Raw genomic sequence first — 23,751 nt, 5'->3', positions numbered from 1 at the left:
ATCAGCCCTTCACCTGCTCATGGCCAACAGGCAAGAACTCTGCTCTGGAGATCAGAGGTAATGCTGCCATCCATGAGAAGCAGCATTTGGCCTGTAGAATGTCTTATGGCTTTTCTGTCATTTTTTACTATTTTTGCTCCTGGCTATAAAGTTTGCTCAGTCTGTATGTACATTGCATCCTTCCAGTTCCTTCTCATTGGCAGAAGGATGATTTATATGAAAGCCCTTTCCTGACATGCCCAACTTCTCATGCCTCAAGAATGCAACTTTCTAAACAAAGGCAGAGCAATTTGCTATCGCTTGCTCTGAAGCATGCTCACTTGCTTATTCTCATCTGGGCACATCTGGCAGGGGAGCCTGCACAGGGCTGAGGGTCACTGGAGCCCAGAAACACTTTCACTTTAAGGTTCATCACCTAGTGTGAAGCACCACAGAGCCGAAGGCAGAAAACCACTACCTCACATTCCCAGTGCCACGAGTATGCAGCCACTTCTTCCTTCTGTTGTGTAGAATGCAAAGTGCTCCCATTCCCAGGGGACTGGGACCTGCACAGCAAGCTGGTTTGATGTAGGCTGTGGGGTGATCTGTGGTACAGCACTGCCTGGCTTCTCCTCATCTGTATTTTGTAAGAGCAACAACCTCCAGTGTCAAAGGCCACAATGATCAGTATCAAGGTTATTTGCCAACCATCAAAACACAACAGCAGCCAAGCCCTTTGGTTGTAACCTGTCCTTTCAGCTGTCCATGTTCTACTGCTTGAAAACATGGCCGTAACCATTACTGTTCATTTATTCACCCATCTGCTGAACCCAGTGATGCAGAGGAATCCAACACCTGTCCCAAAAGCACTGCAGAGACACCTATTGGGTTGAACTGTGTCTGCACCCTCTCTAGCAAGGCTATAAGATTAATGAGTGTTACAAAGCATCCAAAGAATTTCCCCTTGCCTGAACACCAATTTGAGGCATGGCAACAGTATGGCTTACCAGCTCAGCATGCCACTTCTGCGAGCCAGACAATGCAGCGCCATGCTGCCACCATGCTTGACTTCCATCTCCAAGGGACAAACAGCTCCTGCAACCCAGCCCTGGGTTTGCACCAAAACAGCACCTATGCCCTTCTCAGATACCTCCAGCTGCCCATCCTGTTGTTCCCTCCCATAGGTAACCCTGCAGAGCAGGCAGAGTTCTGCAGGGTCTGTGAACACCCTACTGCGTGACATCTCACCCTAAACTACTGAGCTGCTGCAATCAGACTGCAGGGCCTCAATGCTAAGGAGAGGAAGGATCTTTGAAGGGCAGATCCTCAGGAGGTAGAATTCTAAACCCATTTCTTGAGTGGGAAAGGCCTGGCTCAGCTCTGAGCACAGAGCTGCACGCAGATGGCAGTGTGAACACCCAAGTCATTCCTAGTCAGAAGACTGTGAAAAGCTTTCTGACAGCAGCACAGACCTTGCTGCTTCCCTGCTCTCTTCCATAAGGGGGGCACCCATCTCCCTGCACCACGCCAGGGGCAGCCCAGCACACACAGCCTCCTGCCCTGCCGCAGCCTCCCCAGCTGCACTACACCACCGGGCCCCACACCTGTCTGATGCTGGGACTTATTCCCATTACGATTGGAGAAATCAGTCCTCCTTCTCCAGCATTTTACTCCATCCCTTCTCAGGGCATTAAAAAGCCATTGATTAGCATGATGCTATACCCCCACCACTGCAATGCAGTGATTGACTCTGAGCAACCTGTAGCAGTAGGAGGTTGCACAGCACCTAGCGCAGCAAGGCTCCTTGCAGCTACTGCAATTAATTATCTGTCTCTGGAGCAGGCATTTGTGGCCGACATTTACAGTGCCACACTGCACACTGGTGGGAAAGACAAAACAGGAGGGTAAAAGCTGTTCTATTCCTGCTTAGAGCAGTTGAAATGGAATCAGGGATGAGGGAATGCACTGACCTGAGCCGGGCTACAGCTCAGAGGTGAACAGCAGATGCGTTAACATCCCCCCAAGGCCTTCCACAGCCGCACATGGATAGGGTTGGACTCTTTCTCAAGAGACGACTCTCCTCGGGCGCAGAGCTCCAACCTCAGGGGACAAGGAGGGCTACAAACCCCAAAAAGCTATGTTCTGAATGCTGATATGGCCAGCTATGCTGCTCACTCAGCTACGGCTAGATGCAGTAGCTCTGTTCAATGGAGGATCACACAGATCTGCAGCTCCCTCTGCATAACAAACAGCCTGCAGCACTGGGTTGGTTTCTGGGCAGTCAGTGCAACACAACAATCCATGCAAGCAGTCCAGACAGACAGTACTAGGCCTGCTGTGCCTGCCCGATGCTGGGCTCACACTGTGGGACACTTTCAGGATGCTACACACCACAGCTCTCCCTGCCCTGGTCCTGGGGTAGCCAGGACTGACAGGGCACAGCCTCCTGCAGGGAGAAGACGCTTCACATGTTTGCAGCATTGTGTGCTGCCAAGTACCCGGCCCAGGCCATGCAGCTGAAGCAGCAAACATCAGCATAGTGAAAAAGTGTACAGCAGACGCTCAGCACCGCTCACGAGAGTGCAGCAGGGCACAATGCAGCAATGGGGGGCACAGGGAGCAGGAGGGAAGGTCTGCTCCTCTGCAGCCAGGAGCACAGCGCAGAGACTGCTGCATCCTGTAAGAAAGGTCATGCTCAGCTGTACGGAGGAGGGAGAAGCATCCACGGTGAGGAACAGAGCAGCAACCTGCAGTTAGCCAACCTCATTACATCTCAGGGACCCGAGGAACTGACAGCCAGCCACTGCCTGACACAGGGATGGTTTGGACAGCAGCTCCCACCCACGCACTCACCCCCACACAGAGAGCTTTTCTCATTTTTCAATCACCAAGAGTCATACGGAGGATGTGAACTCCAACAACCAGTATTCCCAGATGTCCCCCGAAAGCACTAACCAGCCAATTCCCACTGCAGCTCTGGCAATGGCTTCCACATAGAGTTCTTCATGCAAGTTGTCTGAAAACTAGCTAAAAAATCTCAGTCTGAGCTGCTGGAGCATTTGTTTCTGTTGAGCACTGAGTCCAAACACACACACACACACACACACACACGGTTTGGCAGTGGTTGTGTTCCAGGGCTGGTAACACAAGCCATGAAGCTGGCTGCCAAGACAAGCAACAGAACGAGCCAGGCCCAATTTCATTGGCCACCATACGCTGCATATGGCCCTGGAAGCAGCCAGCACTGTGTTCTCACCCTCCTTGAAGGCATAGGAGACCCTGTGTTTTCAAATACACCTCCACAGGGCCTTCATTAAAGGAAAATGGAAACATAATGGGGCTCTTGCTCTCTTGGTATTTCTCCCTTTCCCCCGATTTGCTCTCAAACCTATTTCCTCAGTATGGAAAAAGAAAAGTGCCTCCCGGAGCAAAAGAAAGCGACTTCCATTCAACTCCACGCCCGAGCGCCACAGCAGCCTCGGCACCGGGCGGAGGGGGTCGCAGGGCCCCGCTCCTTTCCCGGGCACGAGCCGGGCGCTGTCCGCACGGCACCGGGGGAGCGCAGACCCCCGCGTGCGGCAGGTGGAGCGCAGCGCGGCCGGCACCCACCGCCCCCAGGGCTGCTCCTCGCCACCCCCGCGGGACCTCGACCCCTTCCCCGAAGGCAGTCCCCACGCACGGCCCGGCCTGGCCGCCGGAGGCCCCGCTCCGACCCGCAGTCGGGGGGAGGGTGGATCCCCGCAGCGCTCCCGGCCCGGCCGCAGTCGTGCCCCCACCCCGCCCGCGGGCCGCCCCCGGGCTCCGCCGCCCTCCGCCGCCACCCCGGCCCGCCCGGCGTCCGTCCGCCCGCGCCGCGCCCGCACCCACCGTGCACGGGGAGCGGGCCGCCGGGGTGCCCGCGGGGCCCGGCCGCAGAGGCCGGGCGCGGGCTGCAGGCTCAGCCCCGCCGCCGCCCGGCGCTGCCCCGACTCCCGGGCCCCGCCCGCCGCCGGTGTCTGTCCCGGTGCCGGCCGCCGCCGGGGAGCCTCGGCCCGCCGCCCCCCGCCGCCCCGGTGCGCGCCTCCCGCAGGCTGTGGCGGGCGGCGGGGTGGGTTGCATCAGCCCCGGTTATATAGCGGCCCCGGGCTGCGGGGAGGGGTCGGGAATGCGGAACCGGCTGGGCTGCCAGCGCCACACGTCAGGAAGGGCGGGCGGGGGAGCGGGGCCGCGGGGCGGGGAGCGGCGCGCAGGGGTGGGACCAGCCGGCGGCCCCGGCACCCCCGGCACCCCCGGCACCCCCGGCCCCGCCGCACCGCTGCCCCGTCCTGCGCTGTGCCCCGGCCCGGCCCGTGCCGCTCTGCGCGGAGCCGGCCGCCCCGCGCCCCAGCCGGAATGCAGAGGAGCCGGGAAGAAGCGGAGGGGCTCACGGCTCCCCGGCCTCGCTGCTTCGGGCCCCTTTCATCGGCACATCCCGGGGGCCGCTGGCAATGCACGCGGATATCAGGTGGGGACGAGGGAGCAGCCGCGGGACCGGGGCCTTCCCGATAACTGATTTGCATGGATGCCAATCTCTTCCTTCCTCTTTCTCTCACCGCTGGTCCTCTCTCACCTGCACCTGCCAGGCTGCTGGGGAAGCACGGCTCACACGGCCGGGCGGACCCGCTGTAGGAACTGGATGCACCCGCATTGGTTCCCAGAGCAGCTCCATCTTCCTGCTCCAGGCTCATCGGTCATCGCTCCCGTTCAGATCCCACAGAGTTCCTTTCTTGGCACCATCACGCTGCCCTTCACTGACAGTTCCCCGCCATCAGCACATCCCAGTACCTCCATCTGTGTCCCAGGAACAGCTAACTGGGCAGTGCAGTTGGGACTGAGCTGGGGACAGAACTGCTCATGACAGGACATCCTCGGTCGTGCTATCCTACTGCAGGAGACAGCAACCGAGCTGTGCAGGACACAGCACCCATGTCTTCATTCCTGCTCTCCTCATGCCATCAGCTTTCTGATTTGGGAGAGGCAGAACGCTTTCTATATACACCTCTGCACACAACTCCAGTGTTTCACTGATGGCACCTCACATCAGCGAGCAGCGCAAGCTGCAGTGTGTTTTCCCATATACATTCCTTCCCCTCCCTGTATCAGATAGGACAGATTTGGTAGCACCTCAAGCTGGAAGGACCCTGGCATGGCTGACAGACAGAACTCCCCAGCAATTCATGCACAGCTGCCTTCAGGGCAATGCGGGGAGCAGCAGGTCCAGCCAAACCCCTCTGTTCAGCCCCTAATGACTTCCCTCTCTGTTCAACCCTGCAGGTGCCCTCTCTCAGGGGCACTAAGCCTCCATTATGATAATCTGGGTTATCCCTTACTGCAATTTCTTTAACTGTTTTGGGGCCAGCACCAGGGAGACATCCTTGCTCAGGGTAGCACTTACGCACGCTTGAAGGGACACACTTGCATCATTCTTTCTGGAGACGAGGGTTCTCATCTCACAGGGGAATTCTCCTTGCTCTCACTGCCGCTTATGCCAGAACTGTTCTTTTCCCAAAGTGGGTTTTGCTCATGTAAACACAAAACATGTTTGCTTTCCAGATATAATTTCATTAGGGCATAGGAATTCATTGAGAATTTGCGGTTTCAGTGGGTGAAAGTGAACAGAAGAGCCCCAGACAAGCAGAGTGCTTGCTGCGGGATATGGAGCGCTGGGCAAGCACAGCCACTCGACTGGGGCTGCTCAGCTCCACCACAGAGACAAATGAATCACATGGGAACAGCAGCACCTGCAAGGGAGCCGTGAGAGCTGGGGAAAGGTGATGTTCCACGGCACAAAATGCAGAAAGTTGTCAGTTCCTCTGTCTGCAGGATGGCTTCCTCCTCAGACCAAAGGGACGATCTGCATATTTTTGTCCCAAATAAAATGTGTGGAAGGTGAAGGCTCCTGGATGTGGGAACAGAGCCCAGCAGCACAACATGAGGATCAAGAAGTTATCAGGAACACAGCGAACTCTATAGCAAAACAGAGCTGCACCAGCCCAGGAGTTCCACTGTGAGAGTTGCTCTCAGCCCCTGGGAGAGCTGTGCAGGAGCTCTGCCTGATCCCACGCCTAAGGCTGGCTCCTTGCTCCCCCAGTTAGCATGTAACATTGGAGAAGAAACAGAGTTCCTCACATGTCACCCACCCGCCTAGATCCCCCACATGCTCGTAACTCTGCTCCCCTTGTTCCCAATCCTTTCCCTTGCGTTCAGCACGGGGATCATATGCAAATCCCATGGGCACTGGGGGAACAATCTGTGAAGGACACAACCAAGTTTCAGCATTTGCACTCCTTTCAGTCGGAGTACAGCACCCACCTACAACACAAACAAAGGACAAATGCCACAGAGGAGGGCAGCAGTGACCTGAGTTGGGCAGCAGCTGCCCTTCAGCCACCTCTGCCAGCACGTTGCACCATCCCCACTGGCCTCAGCTCTAGTTTAGCTGCTCCCATCATCTAACCCTATCTAATTTCCAGCTGATTTTATGTATATCTTTTTAAGTAACTTCCAGTCACTGTGCACGGGGAGCAAAAAGACAAACTTCACAGGCTGTAGGAGAGGATGGAGTGTTGCCCCCAAGTCACAGCAGGGAAGTGTGGGGGAAAGCAGCTGGGTCTGGGCTGCAGACTGGGCTGACTGATCTCTGGCAGTTTGCCTATACAGAACACTGAGCAGATACCAGGTCTGGCAACTGCTGCCCATGAGCTTGTCTCTGACAGTGCTGAAGCCATTTGGCTAAGTAGCCTTTATTCTGGACAGTTGTGGGATAAGTTATCAGAGAGGAATTTCCTTCTTATCTTTGTTGGTTAGGCATTGGCTTAGACTTTAAAGTATATAGGATGCATCTGCCTTTATCTCCCCTGCTTTTTCCAGCAGGGGTGAGGAGAAGCACACAGAGTATTCCCAATAAAGGTGCATCCCAGGCTTACTGAGTGCCAATACAATACCATCTGGATCAGCTCCCATCCTGTTATAAAACCACCCCTGCATGGTTCCCAGACACAAACCACTTAGAGCCTTTGGGGCCTTTGGTCTCCACGTTCTTGCCATGTTTCAGGAGTGCCAGCACAGCTTACTACATGGCCACATACCCTCAGCATGAAATGCCTCTGAGATACCCCACTCACAACTTGTTTCAATCCCATGCTTTGCCATACTCCCTACAGCAGGAAGCACTGCATAACTCCTAGCAGCTCCAGGAGCACAATTCTCTTTGCAGAGGAAAGTGAGCTGCAGACCTCTCTGCTATGCAGCTGAGCAGGTGGGTGTGCAGAGGGAACGTGCAGAATGGCCATTTCAGCAATGTACCTGGGACTGAAATAAGATGTGTATCTGCAGCTCTGCTCTCCTCTATTTTTGCACACAGCTGCTGGTCTCTATCAGTCACTGTTCCTGACAAACTGCTGCCTGATCAGGGGAATGCTGCTCTCAGACACATCCACATTTCCTTTAATAACTTCCATGGCCTAAGGGTGCCTCATGTGTACCCAGAGCTGCATTGGTAGGGAGTTATCTTGGTTTTTGGTTTAGGAATTATTTGACTTCTTTGCAGAGCCTCTACCTTCCTTAGCTGCCCTACTTTCCTCCATGTTCTCAGCCAATCTGTAAGCCCTCTCCTGGCTTCCTACTTGCATCACATTTAAAGAAGGTCCTATAAGTTTTTCTGTATTTTTTGTGCTTTACGTTCTCTCCTTACCCACCAAGTTCTCACCTCCCATGTTTTCTGCTGCCGTCTTTCCTGACTGACTGCTCTGGGGTTGGATACCTCTTTGCCTTGAATAACTTCTCCCACCTTGCACCCTAAGCAGACCGTGGAGTTCCCTGCCTTCCTCTGGAGACTGCTGTCTGCTGCAGTGGCATTAGTAGGGACAATGAAAAAGCTCTCCTTTATCCCCAAACCTTCCTTTCCACAATGTTCTCTCTCCTCCTTCCCCATTTCATTCCTTCATCATGGCTTTTTTACCCCATTCCCTGCATACTTCACTTTCTCACTTTCCTGACTTTCTCTGTCCCTCCCCCCCATGCTCCCTCCTTCCTCATCTGCCTCCCTTCTTCCCTCCTCTCCTTGGCTCGGTATCTGAAATCCCTGCCCATAGCGACGAAAGGAAAAACAACAACACAACACTGCAGCCCAAGGAGGCCGGAGCACGGGATTCCTTCCGAGAGAACTCAGAAACCAGGGAAAAGAGGGAAAGCAAACAGAGAGAGCAGGAAGAAGAATTGGGTATTTCGAGGGGGAGGGATGAGCTGGTATCTCAGGGAAACGCAGTTGGGTCTGAGAACAACACAGAGGGTGATCACAGCTCCAACCCAAACACTGCAGAGAAGTTCTGTGTTCTGGGGGAGGAAGCTGCTTTGGGAAGCCTGGCACCCACCGACAGAGCCCCACACACAGTTACCCAAAGGACAGAGAGAACCGTGCAGATGGGGAGGGAAGAAAAGCAGTGCCTCGCTGCAGGGAGCAGAGGGGCAGTGGATGTCTCTGCAGCAGAAGAGGGCTGCCTCCCACAGCAGGGAGATTTGCTTTGCCAGAGGAAGCGTTTGGAGGCTCTGGGTCTGGGGCTAAAGGGTTAATACCCCACAGGAGGGCCCTGGGGAATCCACTGTAAATAGGTGTGGTTTTCTGTGTAGTTCCAAGAGGCATTTTCTCTCTGTACCAGTCTGGACAGGTGAGAAATCGGAAGAAGTTGGAGCCTGTGCTTCCCACCAGCACAAAGCAGGGCTGTTAGCACAGGCCTGACTGTTTGTTTGCACACTCCAGCCTGGCTGCTTAACTCCGTAGTACCCAATGCCAGAAATTGCTGGCAGTCAGCACGGTGGTCCCCCGGGTACAAGCACCTGCCTGTTAATGGAAAGCCACAGATTAATGGTGCAGCACAAGGAGCCTCAGTCAGTTACTTGCTGTAGAAAGGATAAATTTGGTGATAAGCAAAAGAGCTCAATACGGTGAGGACGGGAAAGGCAGCCCCCTTCCTTTCTCCTCCTGATGACTCTACCTCACGGGCCTGTGCCCCTCTGCCCCTGACCCCAGTACTGCACTTGAGAACAATCTCCCCGTCTTCAATTGATTTTTAAACCTAGCTGGCCCCCAGGAAGTCAGGACTGAAAGATCGCTGAACTCAGCCACAAGCTCTAATGCCATCGCTTATATAATCCCTATCATAAACAAACCAAGCTCAGTCTTGAAACCAATTTGGATTTTGCTCTCACTGTTCCCACTAGAAAGCTGCTCAAAGATCATATGCTAAGAAAGGAAGAAACATTTTGTTAATCTCCAGCCTAAATTTACCCATTCCTGTTTGCTCTGGCAATGAAAAACAGCACCCAGGCAGCAAAGCACTGGATAAGACATAAACCTTAGAACAGAACTCAAACAAATCAAACTGAATCACAAAGAATAAAGCCAAAGAATGAAAAGTGGAGTGTTTGCTAAGCAATTGGCCTTAGATTTGGAGATGTTCACTCCTTGGACCATTTCAGATCCGGTGGGCTTCTCAGCCCTCTAGTGCACTCACGTCTCTCTGGTTCCCCAAGTTCTTGTTAGAGACATGATCCCACTGTAGCCCAGTACCAACTGTTCTTTTGAAAACTGCTTCCAGAAAAAGACATCTGCATGAAGATACATCCTCAACCCAATGCCCTCACACAGCCACAGCCAAACTGCAGCCAAACACCTGGAGAGCTTCAGGTAAGGAAGGAGAGTGCAGAGCTGCAGAGAGAGCACAAGAATGTCCAAAGTGCAACATACAGAATAGCAAAATGAGCCTGCAGAGGGCTGAGAGCATAAGAAAGGATACTACAAAGCCCCAGGAAACAGAAAATGCAGGTGTCAGACCTTCCTTCTGCCTTTCACTCGTGGTCACCACTGAAGTTAGCAAGAAAAGTTGTTTATATTAGGCTTTTAGTCAAGTTCCATTTACAAGAAGCCAAAATGATGATGTTAAACCCAAAGGCACGCCATATCCAGCAGAAATATGGTTTCCCAACTTACGTTGGTAGATAGAGCTGAGACATGAACACAACACTGAATCATAGGTTCCTGTCATCTAATGGTGGAGGATAATGGGAAAGAAGACAGAGATGGGGAAAACCAGCTGCTCCTCTCGCTGGATTGTGCTGTGAATTTGTAGGTTCTGTTTGAAATAAAACAGCACTTATTTCCAAGGCAACAAATGGCAGCGTCACAAACAACAGAGGTACAGGAGCTGCCTGCAGTTTGGAAGCTTAGAGAAAGAATGTCTTCCCCAGAAGCACAGGCAGAGTAAAGACCAGGCAGGCCCCCATGTTCCAGCTCAGAGTAACATTTTGCCACCGTCTCTCTCTACTCAAGACCTTTTCCCTGCTCCTCCCATTTACAAGGCATCTATATGGACAAAAAACATGTTCTGTTGTGCCTGCATGAGGTAAATGCTCACATTCAAGGGGAGAATCATAAAGCTAGCCCTGAGGGCCTTTCAGGGAGAAAACAGAGCTGAAAAGCTAAGACTAAGGCTCAGAGAGACACTAGGCAAGGTAGAAAATGTCACATCAGCATGACTTACTGTACAATCATCCAGTGTGGCCATGCTTCTGGAGCTGTTACAGAAGATGAAGCGCAGCTGGACCTGGAGGATACCAAGCTGGATCAAAGCTGGAGGCATAAAATTACAGCAGAAAGAGAATCCTTCTTCAGGGGAGGAATGAGGCTGAGCAGGAGAAACAGGAGTGATAGGCATGAGAGACACTAATTTACGTAAGCCGCTGAGTGCTACAGAGGGAATGCCCTGCAGAGCACAATCAGTTCAGGAGAAAGATAGATAAAGAACAGAGATGGGCTATTTGCTGGGGATGGAGGTTATTTGCTGGGAGCCAAGTGGGTGAGCATACATGAATTCATTGCATGGGTCTAAGATGTGGGGTACAGCAAAGAGCGGGGAAGTGAGTGGGTAAAGTCAGGGAAGACAAAGTAGGAAGAGAAAGTAGGAGTGGGACTCCAATAGTAGATAGTAGAAGCTGTAATCACAGGAAATAATAGCTGCATGGATTTTGAGAGCTTAGGTGTCTGTTTAAAAATGCAGACATGGTATCCAAAACAACTGAGTTAACTGGTCTGTGTAGCTCCATCTGCAGAACAGGGATGGCCTAAGTACTAGGGGAGCTGAGGATGGGTGTGCATCTCTCAGGCAGGGGCACAGCTGCAGTTCCTCAGAAGTTCACCCCATGTCCTTCCAGCATTCCTGGGATTCAGCTGGAGTGCTGTACTCCTGACGGGGCTGAATTCTGTTCCTCGGAACATAGAGCCAAGGAATGGCACTCTGTGCAGACAGCACTGAGAGAAGGAACAGTGGGGCAGAGAGGGCTGCCCTGGGAGAGTGTTTGAAACCTGTTAGTGGGAAGAAGGATATGCGTATGGATGGACATAGGAAATCCTAGAAGCATCACAATGTGAGGGAGGAGGGTGAGGTGCAAAGGCTCCAGAGTTGACTTGTCAAGAAAAACAAGAAACTGGGAGATAAGAGAGGGAAGTGCAGGGCTTGCTGTGGAGAAGCGAAGACACCTTCTCCAGGGAGAAGGTGGGACCATGCTGAAGGATTCTCTGAAAATCATTAGCGGCACAGCCTCAGAGTGAGAACAGTTAATAAGTTACAGGAGAGACCTCAAGGCAGAATCAGGACAGGGCAAACAAAGATCCCACTATGTGAGGTTTCGGTGGGGTAACCTACAACTCCCTGATTACTCTGACAGTGGAACAAGGGGCAGACAAGAGGAGCAGAGTGGCATCCCTAGAGACCCTTCAGCGATCGGCATGCTCTGCAGTTAGTGGGCTGCCAGGCAGGCCTGCGAACCAGAGTTGTTGTACAAGCTGGACTGGACATTCCAGGAACTGGAGAAAACCACAATATGCCTTTGTGACGTAGACAAAGTGTGCGTGGAGCGGATTAGTACATGCAGATGTCTCAGCTTGTTCCAGCTGATTGGCACCAATCAATTCCCCCAAAGTCTGGTGCAGATGTGCTCCATGTAAAACTAGACTCCTCACTGACATGAAAATGCGAGAAATCGTGAAACCAGTTTTGGATCGTGGCAGCAAAAGGACAAATGAGCTCCTTATGGATTTTTCCAAAGAGATGTGGTACCACCATTTTAGAGTGGGACAGGTTTCTGCCCTTCCTTCCACTGCTTAGTTCTGCACAAGCACCTTCCTCTGAACTCTGTAACTCCATTGGGGCTTCTCTTGACAGGCGCTGTGAAGAAGGAAGTCTTCCTTTTGAGCACTGTCAGCCCTGAGTCACTGCTGGCTGGATTTGTACTCCAGCAATCCCAAGGAAATCCAGCCTGAGAGGTGGTTAGATGCTGCACAGCCCGAGCCTTAGCACCACTGACAAGCCAACATAAAGCTTGCCCTCAGGTGTGTGAGGGGTTAAATCTACCAAGAAAATGCTTCTGCTGCATAAACCAAAATGACTCTTTTTCTTCTCTCTCTCTCTTTTTTTTTTTTTTTTTTTTTTTTGTTGAGAAGTTCATGAAAAGGGGAAAAAAAAGCTCCTATTTGTTTTGCCCTTGCAGGAGCCATGAAGGGAGCTCTGCAGAGTGGACAGTACAGGCACTGTGGCATCACAGCAGTGAGGGAGCTGAACCGGGAGCTGTGAGGTGAAGGTCCCTGTTTAACAGCTTTCCGTTTGTTTACCGAAAAAATATTGTTCCATCATAAAAATTCCCAAAATAGTTCGTGTCTTGACAGACTGACTGGCAGCTGCCCAGCTCTGCAGGATCCTGCTAAATGAAAGGAAATAAAAAGAGCTAATCTGGTACCCATGGCCCAATGCCTGCAGCTTGGGAATCTGCAAAGGCTCAGGGTTCAGTTGGCCCATTAGGTACAGGGTAGGGTAGAGAGCCCTTAGGTTGAGAGGCCAGCTTTACCTATGGCAAAAGCTTTCCCATGGGTGCTGGGCGGGCTGCTGGGGAAGCTGGGGATTGCCTCGCTATGAATGGCCAGTTTCTGCTTTATTTTTATACTGAGATTTTTTCCCTGTTTCCAGCTCTGCAGAGCTTTCCCTTGACCAGACAGGCTGTCCCACACCAGGGACTGACACTCCAAGGTTTTCAATTCCTGGGAGCTGCCAATTGCTCATTTGGGGAAACTCTTCATACAGGCATCATTTTGGACCAGTGCAGATCCTAGCCAGCTTAACATATTGCTTGCTGTTCCAGAAGTCTTAGGATGACAACCTACTGTTGCTGCAGATTGTGATGATCTTATTGTGCATAAAAGTATCAAAGAGCAAGTGGCACCCAAGTCAGAACTGTTCTTCCTAGGTAGAGCGAAAGGCCACTGTGAAGCCCTGCAGCAGTGACCAAGGGACCATGCACATTGTGACTCACAGCGCAGAGAATCAGCAAACCCAGATTAGGTCATGCAGAAATTGAGCCTCTGTGGAAAGAACCTATCTACACCAAATTGCAGATGTGTCCTCAGCTGCAGTTAGCTTCTCCATGGGCCATGATCATGGCACTCAGAGCAGGTCTGCTTTAGGCAGGGACAAGAGAAAATGTGTGCTTCGGATCATTCCCGGCAACAGCCCCATGGGAGTCTCTATTCCTTCTTTAGACATTTCAGCACCAGGCCTCCAAGCCAGGCCAGGACTGAGCAGTGGAGCTGGGTGGGCTAGAGGGTGACTGTTACCCACCATGATTAGGGGAGACAAGCACCTCTGAAATTGACACAGCCTCAGTCGGGCTCACTGTGAACAATCATAGAATCATAAAGGATGGAAAAGAGCTTTGAAATAATTTAGTCCAACCATCAACCTGTCACCATGCCCACTAACCATGTCCCTCAGTGCCACATCCATACATTTCCTGAACACTTCCAGGGGCTCCACTACCTCCCCGGGCAGTCCATTCCAACACATTACCACTCTTTCCAAGACGAAATTTTTCCTAATATCCAATCTGAATGATCTTGCCCATCTGGCTGTTGAAGTGCCTGGTTCCTACTGTCTATTTGCATTTTGCACTTACTTCCCTTAGCCTAAGAGAGATATCTTATGCAGTTGTGGCTGCACTCTGACAACCTCCTCCAGGATAAACAGCAATTTCAACCACCAGCCCCTTTCTTCATCTGTTTTCCCCATGTGTGTCAATTTCACTTTTACATGATCAAGTGCCCAACAACCTGACATTTCTGGAGGTGGGGCTCTTGCAAGGCAAGGCTGGGAATACTTCTCCCTCACAAAGCTTCTTGGGTGACAAGGCTGACTCCCATGGGCAGCATCCAACCATTCTCAGACAGAGTCTTGCTAGGTAGCTGTCACCTCCATCCTGTCCCTGCTGTGTCCCTAGGCCCTGAGTCACCCACTTCCTCTTTCACTGTTGGGGAAGGTGATGGACAGTACTGCCTCAGTTCTTCCAGCACCCTCTCAGTCACATTTTCCCTCTTATCTTATGATTGTCACCTAGGAGATAATCATCAACAGACCAGCTGCTCAAGGGCACAAGCAAAGGGTGTTTGCCTTTCACATTTTAACCCTCTGGAGCTGGCACTAATGCCCATGCTAAATAAAACCAAGGTTTCAGGATTGCAAAGAAGACAAAATGTTGCTACCTTGCTCCAGTGTTACCAAACTAAATAAAAGAATCATCACTAGCTGAGCCAAAGCCCCAAAATACTGAAGAGCCCTGGCCTTACCCCACTTTTTTTGAATGGCATATCAGTAGGACACTGTTAGTTGCCACAGAAAAACCTTATCTCTTCTCCAGTTTGGATGTTGGGGCTCACTTGGGCCCACAGATGCAGTTCCTCCTCTCATCCACAGCTCTGCTCGCCCTGTATTCAAGGCACCCTTTAGCACTCCAGGGTATCTAGGCGCTTGGACACATCTCGGAGGAATTGCTTCTCACGTACTCCTGGATTTGGTTGTCCACTCACGTCCCTACTCCAGCCCCTGGCTCGTATCACAGAAAAACTTCCCATAGTCATATATTTGCTTTTCTGCTATCTTTGCTGGGAGATCTTTCTCTTCAAACAGCATAGGAGTGACATAAAGCTCTGCTGTTGTCTCTGCAATCTCACTGCCAGCAAATAAAATGCAAATTGATCATTGCTGTACCACACTCCTCATTATTTAAAAAATCTCAGAGAAGGAGCCTAGGAATAGAATTTACTTCTGATTTGAAGTACTGAGTGAAGAAAAACTTAAATACAGAACTTCATGGCTCAAGTAAGTCATAAGAACTCCCGGACACACACTGCCAGCATCAGAAATACTAAGGTCCCACCCTGCTCATGCCCCTGGCTTCTTCATTTGTTTCTTATCAGGTTGCTATCTGGCTACTTATCAAGACTTATTTTGCATTACTTGTTATCAGTAGATGGCAAGCAATCAGGATTTGTTGTTACTAACTGCTATTCCAATCTTGCTAGATACAGGACCCCCACCCCCTCCCTGGGGAGGCACAGTTCACTTCTAGGAAGTTCTTTCCCATCTAAATTTTCTCCCTTGTTAATGCAATTCCCATCTCCTCACAGATGTTTGGAGTCAACAATCCTTTCCCCACCTTAGTCATCTTTTGGCTAAAATTGGTTAGCATTATGCTCAGTCTATCTCCCCACTCTGTCAACAGCTCCAACTACCCCCAGTTCAGGTTACAGTATTTGAACTGTTTGGAGAAAGACTCTCACTCTCCTCATAGGAGAGGAAAAACATTGACCTAGCCTGCAGCCATAACACAGCACAGGCTCCCTGTCTTGCTTGCTTTCCACCATCCTCTGGGGTTCACTCAAAAAAAAAAAAAAAAAAAAAAAAAGCATTGATAGATACTTGAAGTCAATTTCACCTCTTATCTCTCTGGTTCCCTAAGGGTAGCATCACATTTGCTACCAAGCTGATGCTCACAAGCATAAATCACGGCCCTTTTTCAGCCAGACTGCAGCCAAGCCTGAGCCCAGGACTTTAAGTTTTATGAAAGCCACAGACAGAGATTGTTATCTGCTTTATCCCTTCCTCAGGTTGCCCATGAAGTTGGCTCTAGTGTGAGCAGGAGGGTGGGAGCTGCATACTGATCTCATCCATCACAGATGGTAGAGAAAGACCAGCCCATACTACTGAGTGCTGGAGATGAGGGAAAGCAAAGCTGAGCATTGGCAATGAGCAGCTGGCTAAAAGAGAACACTCTCCCTGTCAAAGCAGCTCAACAGGCCCTGCATTCACTTGTTCTCAGTATGACACAACAGCCCTGTCAATCTGAAAGTCATGCTGCATGAAAGTCTAGAGGGAAATGTTTCACATTCGTTCTCCATGTCTTGGTTGAAGAAAAATCACAAAGATAATTGCCTGGTTCACTCAGTGACTGGTTGACATCATACTTCACACTCCTTGTGCCATGCAGGATATTGCTCACTCAATTCACATGAACTGGCTCCAGTTCCAAGCTCCTCCTTCCCGTCCTTCCAAGGATACTGTGACAGTGGGTGGATCACACTAAAAGCAGATTTGAAATCAGTCAAGCATTTTCTGCCTGGTCTCACTCCCCCTCCTCCAGAGATGCTTTCCTAAGCAGGAGGGCAGTGCTGTGCTGGCCACAGCTGAAGCATGCAGGGGAGATCTTTAGTTCAGGACTTGTACCTGGCTCAGACGGTGCTAGTGGTGGTGTAGGACAGCGAGGGGTCACAGCAAGCTGCAAAGAGAGCAGCTACAAGAAAGGAGCATGGGAGGGTTCCTGTGGAACATAATTGATTTGTGGATACTCTGAGGTAACAACGGAAGGACCATGGCTTGTTTACCTCTCCTGGAAGTGGATTAAGCAAAATGGCAGCATGGGCTGCAGAGGTCAGTGTCCCTGCAGGGCACTGGTACAGATGAGCTCTTGCACAGTGCCCTCAGCACTCCGCTACATGTGGCAGGGAGATTGCAGCAGTGAGGAAAAGAGGAATAACTGTCTTTCCCGATGCCATGAATGGTCATGAATGAAAGCCATTTCCAAGCAGACTGGTATGTATGGGAAGAAGGAGTATTAATTTCTCTCCTTTGCAGATTTGGAAAGGACTTGTGAATGTTTCCTTTCCTGCGCTCTGCTGTTAACAGTTCTGCAGGGTGATATCATCGGGGCTTTTTCCAAACTCAGCCCGTCTCAGACATTACAACACCAGGTTTTGGCTGCCTGTACATATCGCCAGCTACACCCACTCCAGCCCCCTCCCTGCAACACCCCCAGGGGAACAGCAAACCTCCCAGACTCACCCAAGCTCTGCTCAGATCTCAGCAGCCGTAAGCTCCAAACTCATCCTCCAACGCTGCACCTGCACCTACCCAACAGTTCTCCAAAGCAGCTCAGCTAAAAATAGACCCTAGCTTCTCCAAAGAGTCCAACACTCTGAGCCCCATTGCTTTTAAGGACAAGAGAGCAAGTGGCTTATGATGCTAGGCACTGGGATACCAAAGAGGGCATTTGGAAGTGGAGAGTGGAAAAAAGGAGAAGAGCAGCTGCCTCAGGTCAGTTTCCCTAGTGCTGTAGGTCCATGTACTGAGGAAATCAACAGCCCCCAGTTGGAAATGTGCCCTTAGAGAAGCCATTTACACGCTGGAAAAGGGACAGCCGCTCTCTCATCCCAGCAGTCACGTGCCTGTGTTACGCACTGCAACAAGTTCACCTCTGTTGTGCAGCTATTGCTGGGCAGAGCAGGGGAAAGAAGTTCTCTATGCGTGATGGGGGCTCTCAGCCAAGCCAGCTTTGTGCCAACATGAAAAGGAAGTATCACCATTGACGTTAATGAAATTACTTCTGTGTCAAGTTAGGCCAAATAAGAATAGATTTAGGGTACTTTGAAGTGTTGGAGATTTGCAGCCACAGAGCAGCCTATCAGCACAACAGGCAAAAACAACGCAGAGGGGAAGAAGTTTTAGTTTCAATTTGTCCAAGAATCACAATGAAGCAGCAGTTATTTAAAAAATGCCTGAGCTCAGTTCCTCAAAATAGTGGGAGTTTCGTTTAGCGCTTACCCTGAGTGGTGTGTTAGCAACGCACTCAGGCCTTTTTCTTTAAGGAGCAAAAGTGCCAAAGGCAAAAGAAAAATAAACAAACCGAATGCCTGGGTCGTTCCACTGACCAGCCCAGATGTCAGATTTGCTGCTAATAATGCCAAATGATATAACCTGCTTCCTTCCCTGCAGTCATGACCAGGAAGGTGCGAGGAACCCCTGGAGATGCAGACAGCTGCTCTGAACCTGAGACAGTCCCCCTGCATGTTTCTACCGCTGCTATTCTCCCCTACAGATGTGCTATGTCAGTATGAAACCTCCCAGGGCTCTCAGCCTGCTCTCAACAGCCTCCTCCACTTCCCCCTATGCTTAAGGATCACAGAACTGCAGAGCTTTCTTCTGTTTACTGTAAGGAGATGTTGCCTGGATCCTTTTTGGATGGAAACTCTCTGCTGCTTCAATCTCTAGCAAACTTGGTCAAGGCTCCCCAGAGCTTTTTCCTGCCCACCGGACAGTTTAGTTGCTCCAAAACAGAACTGGCTTGGTTCAAATCCAGAATTTGATCCAACGGCTCAGCTACATTCCCACTAGGATATCGCCATTTGGCCTGCTTGTTGAGGAGCCACTGATGAGAAAGACAACCACAAGCCAGTGGTTACGAGGTTCATCAGAGCTAACTAACCACCAAGGTCCAGAGCTGGCAGCCTTCAGTCAGGAGGAGATCTGCCTTTGCTCTGGAAGCTTTCTGCTGCTATTGTTTCCCCTCTCTTTCCTCAGAAATTTATATTGGTACCGACAGTGACATTGCAAAGACCTTTCCCGTCTGTCTTCTAGAGCACTTTCTCTTCTCTCTCAGTCTCTATGTAGGTGATAAAGCCTATTTCCCTACAGAGGTTAATTACTTTTGGCCCTTTAAAGCACTTGTACCCCAGAATAATATTTTCTCTTACAGCTGATTCTGTCCCTCTCTAACTCAACGTGAACCTTGCACCATACACAGCAGCTCCAAGCACTCCCCTTCAGAAACACGGGCCCAAGTCCATACAGCAGATACTCATAGAGGGATATGGTGGACAGGTCGATGGGAGCTACTTGATGTCAATGTACAGCTCCAGCAAAAGCACTGCTTCCTTGCTTTAAAAGGGATGCTGACTCCTGGGGAAAGGAGTGGCAAGAAACTCTAATGGCTGACATCTGCACCACCTGCCCCATAGTAAGCTCAACCTGTTCAGCCTCCCAGATGGAAAAAAATGCCTTTGTACTGCTGAAATCCCATGGTGTAAACACAGGGCACTCAGAAAGCTTTTCATCTCCTGTAGAAAGGAAGAATTGAGACCGCAGCCGGATGCCATAACCAGGCAATTTCTGATTAGAAATAAAACACTTTTTTTTTTTTTAAATACAGCGGTGCTGTTCAACAAGTGGAAGTGGCAGATTCCCCGTCTCAGCTCAGTCCTGCACTGAGGCTGGCCAACCTCCCAAAAGCACTGCTGGCAAGCACATATTATTGGGTGTGGGACAGGGGTAACTACATGAAATGAAGGGTCCAGTCTTATACAAGAGGTGAGGCTGGATGATTGCCTGTCAAACCCAGGGAGCCTGTGAATTACCAGAGCTCTCGTTTTGCCTGTGGCATTTCTGTAAACCTGCCGCAGTTTCTTGGTGCTGGTTCAATGCTGGCATATGTCCTGAAAGCACACCTTCTCCGAGCTGTTCGTTGTTCCAGGTCTGCCAGAGACTGAATCTGCTCCCCAGCCTCTGGCAAGAAAGTTTCAGATTTCCTCATATAACCCTGCAGAAGCAGGAACACGGCAATCAAAGGGAGCTGGCTGCACCCTTGGTCACAGACAAGAGGCTGTGCACTCCCAGTTCAAATCAAGTGGAAGAAGGCTGCTGGAGGTGACCTCAGAGCCACAGAGCACAAGGATGACCCAGAAGAAGGGGAGCGCTGCAGTGTGGCAGAGATTAAGTAGAACTGCCTGGGGCATGCAATTTATCATGAGGATCTCCTGGCATCAGTTGTACAGCGGGAGATCATCTTGCAAAACAAAGCTAAAACCTATCCAAAGTAATGTGGCAAGACATACCATAAGGCAAAAAAACATGGTTCCTGTTTCAGGATGAGAATGTTTTTGCCAAGAAAATACAAGGCTGTGGTCCCAAGAACTATGGGAGTACCCAAAAACGTACTATGTAGTACCCAAGAAAAGCTTTACTGCAACTTCTCCTGTCAGACAGCACCCCTTTAGCCTTTGTTATCTCATACATGTGGGAGGTGCAGCATATATGGGTCAGGCAGTGAGAATGTCCCCAGAAAAGAAGCTGCGCCTCCCTGGAAAACTGCCAGGCATTGGTGAGCTGCACCTAAATCCTCTGAAGCCCATCAGGATGGAGGCACTGTTTTCAAGCTTTACGTCCTACTAAAGAGCTTAGGTTGCAGCCAGTCAAGTAAGTCTCACACTTGAAACATGAAGGCCTCTGCTCATGACGAGACCACATAGAATTCTTTGAAGAATTAAAAGGCACAGTCTGGTATGGGTAAGGATCTCAGAACAGAAAAAACAGCTGATGAGCCATATTTCACATTTGTGTCTTTGCCCTCTGGCATTGCATTAATTCAGACTTTCCCTTCACACTTCTTTCCATTCCGTGCTCTAGCTAGACCTGATGTGTGCGAGCTGGCTGTTGTACCACCACACATACCCTGTACATAGCGGCTCCACACCAGCAGTGCCTCTGCTGTGGCAAGTGCTGATTTGGGTCTCATTCTTTTTCCACCTGCAGAGCACCATAAAACTTGTGGTCATACAGCAAGCAATCCTGGAAATTTCTAATCTTCTCGCAAATTTGATTGAAACCGTCCTCAGTCTTCAGAAGTAGCCAGAGGGGCCCCACGGTAAAGAGCATGATGACGTAGGCTTTGTCACCTTAGGAAACCAGCCAGGAGCAGCTAAGAGGCCCATACGCTACACATCCACAGTCCTACAGGTATCTTGCTGCAAAAAAGTGTGGTGAGGAAGCATGGAGCAAAGGCAGCTGCTTGCCAGCAGTGCTTTGCTGCCTTTCTAGCTCATCTGTGCGTTGTCACTTTGACGAGAAATAAACTGCTTAACTCAGCAGTGAGCCGCAGGTCTGTCTGGTTCTGTTGATGGTGGCTGTCAGTCCTCACTGAGATGATTCATGACTTGACACTATTTTCTGTGCTCCCTTCGTGTCTCCAGCTGGAGTGCCCTGTACTCTTGGGTCCCAGCCAGCAAGCAGGGTGAGTGTCTCTCACTTGCTTATAGCAGGGCTGGGGGATGCTTAAATGAAGTTGGTGATGGGAATCTTGGGAATTTCACAGCAGATGTAACTGCAGCTATGATCCTCCCTGCAGCCACCAAGCTCCTCACAGGGCAGAGTACAGAAAAGCATTTATCTAAAGAGAAATCCATTGAGTAGCTACTTCTGGAAATGAAGGTGCTCTTAGGGATACTAGCTGCAAAGCAAATTTAAAAGACATAATAATTCATGGCCTGATCTCTAAGAGGCAGGAGTCCAAAGCAACAGGAAAAACCGTGCGTGCAGCTGCATGCTTTGTTGACACATTCAGCTACCATGATTGCCTGCAGAAACAAACACTTTGATACTAGTGAGAGAGAAAGCCTGGCCCAGCACTGTGGCAAAAGCCCTTGGAAATGCAGGTCCCCACAGCCCCTTGCAGGCTTGGTGGTAATGGTGTCAGAGTACAATTGCAGCTCTAGCACAAAAAATTCCCCAGTCATTCATTTACCAAGGAAGTGCTACAGATTATTACTAAAGCTGAAAGAATTTGTTTAGATCCACGCTGCGTTTCATTGCAAATGTTTATTTTCTTTCAGCACTTCATTCAGCTTGGACAATGACACTCAGTTAATTAGTTTCACATTTTTGTCCATGCTTTTAAGCCCATCTCTTTTGCAGGATTTCATGACTGCAACACTACGGCTAAAAGCACAGTGGGCAAAGGCACATTTGCTTTTTTCTGTAGAAAGTCTTCACTTGATTTAACAACAACAACAACAACAACAAATCAAGTAATTCCAATGAGTTTTCTGTTACATAAAGCCTAAACTGAAGCACCAAAGCTGACACAGTCATGTTTCCTTTAAAAAAAAAATAAATGTATAATTATTATAACTGATGCCTAATTTAGAGACTGAAAAGCCTGCAAGTAGAGCAGCTTTTTTTTCCACAGGGAATCAATGCTGACATGTTACAGAATTACTTTTTAATACCCACTCCTCAAATGCCAGTCATATACTGGACTGGAGAAGCACCAAATACCAGGGCCCAGCAATATCACTCCAATCTGTGGCTCCAGCTCAAGGTAACAAACACATTCAGGATCTCTTAAGGACTAGCTGTTAATGATTCATTTCTAGTAGAAGTATTTGGACTCCTTACAGAATATCCCCAAGCACAGGAGATTTGGGAAAATCTGCACAATCTCAGCATTCACTGCAGTGCCTGAAGCTCCTTTCTGCAAGGCAGTTTTGCCTGAACGTGCAGCTGAGCACTGGTTTTGTGAACACATACAAAACTTGGTCCTGACAAGCAGGTGATGAGCAGCAAGGGCTCAGAGCAGACAGATGTCCTGCATTATTACACCTGAGCACCATTCCAGAGGGCAAGGGTGGCCAACATTTCCACATCAAAGGGAGGAAGGATAATAAAAGGGACAGTAACAAATAGTTACAGCACTGAGTTGAATTTCTGCTTTCATCCCACTTGTCCAACAGCCAGAATAGCCACAACTCTCTAAAACAACATGCAATTGTCTGTTAACTGTCAAGATTCATAGCTAATGCCCTTCTGAGAGCAAGAGCCAACCAGGCAGCAGCAAAATAAAATAAAGTCAGCCTTTCCTCCTGTGTTTGTCTACATGCAGATGTCTGGAGGAGGATGGGCTGCTTATTCTGGAGGATGCAGCACTGAGCACAGCAGGCTTAGCCTGAGTAGTCCCACCAAACAGTGATATTCTCAGCTACCTGCTCCTCCCCAGACCCACACCGCTCCCTGTAAAAGCCAGTGACACACTTCTCCTGCTCTCCTACACTTACAAAATTTCATTTTCTCTTCTCTCTGCTTCCTTCCCACTTTCTGCCCCAGCTTCCACGCTTAGTCTTCAGTACTTTCTGCTGACGGGCAGTCTCACTGTCCATCAAAACAAAGCTTTTGGAGAATGAAAGCCACAGAGAATTGTATCACAAGGAATGAGAGATCCTGCAACGCATACGTGCTCAATCCCGGGACAAACAGTTGCTGCTGTCACTGCACATCACAAGATCCAATCCACACACTGGCAACAGGCACCTGCCCACACTTCCCAGCTATCAGCTGGCCGAGGACTGCCACCGCCACGCTGTGTGAGGCTGTGCTGGGGACGTTTATAACAGCCCGGCCTCCAGTAAACTGGAAACAAAGTAACCTGAGAATCATAGCCCTGAGAATCTGCTGAAGCTCTAGAAAAACAGCTCGTGCTGACTTGCCTGAAAACCCCTTCCTTCTTTGCTGAAAGCTAAAATAAAGAACAAGAGTAGGTTCCCTATACCGGACAGCTAGAGATAAATTTCCCCCCAGAAAGAGCAGCATTTTCCATAGTGGTGGCTGTATCATCATGGAAAGGCATCTGAGACACTTCATTAGTCACTGCCTCCTCAGTTATCTCCCCAAAGCAGCAGAGACTGAAAATACAACAAGGAAAGAGGAATCTCTGCATCTCTTTGCAAATGTGGAAATAACTGTGTTGACAGTTTAGATGCCATCCAAATAAACCCCT

At 50.1% G+C, this 23,751-nt stretch overlaps 1 protein-coding gene and 1 long non-coding RNA gene across 3 annotated transcripts in view; one reads left to right on the top strand and one right to left on the bottom strand.

Moving 5' to 3' along the window:
• Positions 1–23,751, bottom strand: part of JDP2 (Jun dimerization protein 2) — a 39,476-nt gene that overhangs the window by 11,257 nt on the left and 4,468 nt on the right. The window contains exon 1 of one of the 2 annotated variants that reach the window (XM_085225339.1): positions 3,847–4,084. The exons of the other annotated variant lie outside the window; for it this stretch is intronic. The gene's annotated coding sequence lies outside the window, so the exon portion shown is untranslated. Of the gene's footprint in view, positions 1–3,846; positions 4,085–23,751 lie in introns of those variants that run through there. 2 annotated transcript variants of the gene reach the window in all.
• Positions 4,174–12,443, top strand: LOC146544323 (uncharacterized). The gene is made up of 2 exons (XR_014883659.1): positions 4,174–4,462; positions 4,581–12,443. It is a non-coding gene; the product is annotated as an uncharacterized LOC146544323 (long non-coding RNA).

The sequence above is a fragment of the Meleagris gallopavo genome, chromosome 5 (assembly GCF_905368555.1).
Source record: "Meleagris gallopavo chromosome 5, MGAL_WU_HG_1.1, whole genome shotgun sequence".
Classification (NCBI taxonomy): domain Eukaryota; kingdom Metazoa; phylum Chordata; class Aves; order Galliformes; family Phasianidae; genus Meleagris; species Meleagris gallopavo.
This window is presented reverse-complemented; position numbering and strand designations above follow the sequence as displayed.